Source organism: Trichechus manatus, unplaced genomic scaffold (genome assembly GCF_000243295.1).
Source record: "Trichechus manatus latirostris isolate Lorelei unplaced genomic scaffold, TriManLat1.0 scaffold00006, whole genome shotgun sequence".
Lineage (NCBI taxonomy): Eukaryota > Metazoa > Chordata > Mammalia > Sirenia > Trichechidae > Trichechus > Trichechus manatus.
The window spans coordinates 65,320-68,881 of NW_004443942.1; positions in this window are offsets into that span (position 1 = coordinate 65,320).

Genomic DNA, 3,562 nt, shown 5'->3' on the forward strand with positions numbered 1-3,562 from the left:
CCCTCCTAACCCATTCCTTGTCCAGCTTTTCTGTTGCTGCTAAAAGCACCACCTCACAGAAGTGTTTGTTAAATAGATGTACTATGCAAATTTGTTTCCTTGTTTCCCTCAATTACATTTTCTACTTTTGAATCCTATGATACTAATTTTGGTTCATATACCTGTGTGTGTTTAAATTGTATCACATCTTCTTAGGAAAGAGACAAGGTAAAATTAGACCATCAGTCTACATTATCATTATCCTGTTCTCCCAGACTTGAAAACTCAATCTCAGTCAATTGTCAAGTGACAGACTCTTCCTTTGTAGTGTCTCTCGTGCCTATCTCCTTTCTTCTGTCCTGCCACCATTCCCCTGGTTCAAACTTTTATCATCTCTTATGTGGCAAACGTCCTAGCTGATGTCCCTGCTAACAGCTCTCTCCCTTCATACCATCCCCTACATACTACCAGATTAACCTCCTGAAGCCTGAGCACTGGTAAAGTCATTCTACTGCTCAAATGTTTAATAAGTCCACATTTACTACTGAAATAGTTATTAAATCTCCCTGGTATTCAAAGTTCCTCACAATATGGCACCCCCTCTATCCCCATCCAGCTTGTCTCCCACTAATCTCTTTCATATACACTTGCTCCTACATAGTCCCCAAATGTACCAAAACCCTAACATTCCTTGCCCAAATAGCCCCCAGCTTACTCCCAGAGTCTGCAAGAGCCTCTTTCCCAGATCATCCTTGTAGGAGTGAACCATGCTGCTGATACATTCCTAGGCCTTTAGGGTAGCCAAGGATGGCTGTTAGCAGGGGAGTGAACAGAGCTCACACATAGGCTGCTGCGTCCACACATGTGCAAGCTGTGTGTGTAGGCTGGAGACAAGTTCTCACATCACCTCATTCCAGTGTGGAACTCCAAGGATTCCAAAAACCTACCTTAAAGGTCATTATTTGTTATATGAGGTATATTTGTTAAGGATGGAGCATAGAACATATTTTATTAATTCATTAGCTTGATTTATAACTTTTAAATATTTAGGCATATGATATTTGCCTCCATTTGCCTGCCAATGTCAAAGACAGGCCTGCTCCTAGGGACCTCACTTCCACACCCCACCAAATATTTGCTGTTCTTTAATGCCTTGCCTGTCTCAGACCTCAGCAGCTGTGCATGGGCTATTCCCTCTGTCTTATGATGTCTAAGAGTCTCCTTGTACTTCTGAAGAACTCATCCTTCAAGAAGTTGAAAGATACAAACTGCCATAATTGTCACCGTTTTTTAATATTGCTCTACAAGTACTAGCCAATATAATCAGAGAAGAGAAAGGAATGAGAGATACTATATAGAAATGAAGGAGGAAATTCACTTTTTTTTCATATTATATGAATGTGTATCTGAAAAACCCAAGACAATCAACTAAAAACTGTTTTTACAGGAAGGTAGTTATAAAAGTAATTTACAAAAATCAATAGCTTCCCTGTATGTAAACAATACTTAAATAGAATACATAACTTAAAAAAGGTTTCATTTACAACAGTGACAAAAAAGGTAAAAAAAACTCATGACAAAAAGATAAAATAAACTTTAAAGAACTATGTAGGATATATATCTGTAAAATTTAAAGAAAGCTCTAAAACTCTATGGAGGAAAGTCTTTAATGAATGAAAAACATACCTTAGTTTTAGAAAAGAAGATTCCATTATAAAGATGACCATTTTCCCAAAATTAACATATCAATTCAATGAAATAGCATTCCAAGTACAAACTGGATTGCTTTTATTTTTGGAACTTGATGAAATAATGCTAAAGTTCATCTGGAAAAATATACATGTGAGAATAGCCAGCAAATTTGCTACCAGATATTAAAACGAATTATATAGCTATTGTATTTAAATGTTTGGTTCTAGCTGTAGACAAGCCTACAAAGAACAAAAAGAATCAGAAATATACACAAATATTAATGGATGCTTCAGTATACAATAAGGCTGGCATTTTAAATCAACAGAACCAGCAGAAAAATTATTTCATCAATAAATTGTGTTAGGAAACCTGGCTAGCCATTTGGAGAAATAAAGACAGATGATTGCCTCATTACTTATATCAAAATTAAATTCCAGATGAATCAAAGATTGTAAAGTAAAAATGAAATCTAGAAAATCTCTAAAAAAGAGAGATAATGTTTTAAATGATTTCAAACTGAGGAAAGGCTATCAAACCATCTCATAAGGATCAGAATTCAAAAAGGAAAAGACTGATATATCTGGCATCATACCATTTAAGATTTACTGCATAACACAAAGCAAAAAAAAGCATTACAAAGCTAAGAGACAATGACAAACTGAAAATAATTTGCAATACATACATCAAAGGGCTGATTTCCTTAATAAACAAAGAGCCCTTATAAATAAAATGTTTAGAAGACCAAATACCTGATAGAAAAATTAGCAAATGAAAGAAACTGACAGTTCATTGAAAAAAAAAGATACACATGCAAAAATAAGTGTATGAAAAAAGTTAAACCCTATTCACAATTTTTTAAAAACACACAAATCTAAAGGACAAGAGTTACCAACATTCACCTATCACATAGGCAAAAGTTTAAAATTTGCTAAAACTTTGGATAAGAGGGGGGATAACTATCATCCTCTGTCATATTGTTGGGAGTATAACTTGGTACAACTTTCTTGGAGGTTACTTTGTCAATCTTCATCAAATGAGAAAATGAACGTCCCTTTTAACCCAAATTCCACTTCTAATGATTTATCTTTTACCTACATACATGCATGTGGATATGTATTCTACTTTATTCAAAATAGGAAGGAAAAAAGAAAAAAAAATTGGAAACATCCATTAAGAGGGAATTCATTAATGAATTATGATACAGCTATGAAAAGAGAATGCCATGGAGTTGCTTTGGAAATACTTCCAAAGTGTTAAGAAAAACAAGGTGCAAAATTGTGACCTCATTTGTATTTAAAGTCTCTGTGTGTGTGTGTGTGTAGTCATACTTGCTTACTATACTTAAGCATTTTGTAGAAGGATACCAAAAAAAAGAAGAAAAAACTGTTAACATCGGATACCATTAAGTAATGATATTGTAGGCAAAGGAGAGAAAGCTGGTTTTTTTTTTTATTTACATTGTTCTGTCCCATTTGAAAATTTCACCAAGTGGATGTATGACTTTTATAATTAAAATATCCAGTCTAAAATTATTTAGGACAATTCCATATCACTTCTTTAAAGACTTTTCTGATCCCTCACTCCCATACCTCACCCCTACAGCCCACAGGTTGAGTTAGGATACTAGTTACCAGCTGCCATAGAGTGGACTCTGACTCATGGCAACCCCATGTGTTTCAGAGCAGAACTGTGATTACAGGGTTTTCAATGGCTGATTTTTCAGAAGTAGATCACCAGGCCTAGATCACCAGGGTGAACTCGAACTTGGAATGTTTTGGTTAGCAGACGAGCGCATTAACCATTTGCACGGCCCAGGCACTCCTGAGTTAGCATATTCCTCCTCTTTTATAACACTAACCAAAAACCAAAACCAAACCCATTGCTGTCAAGT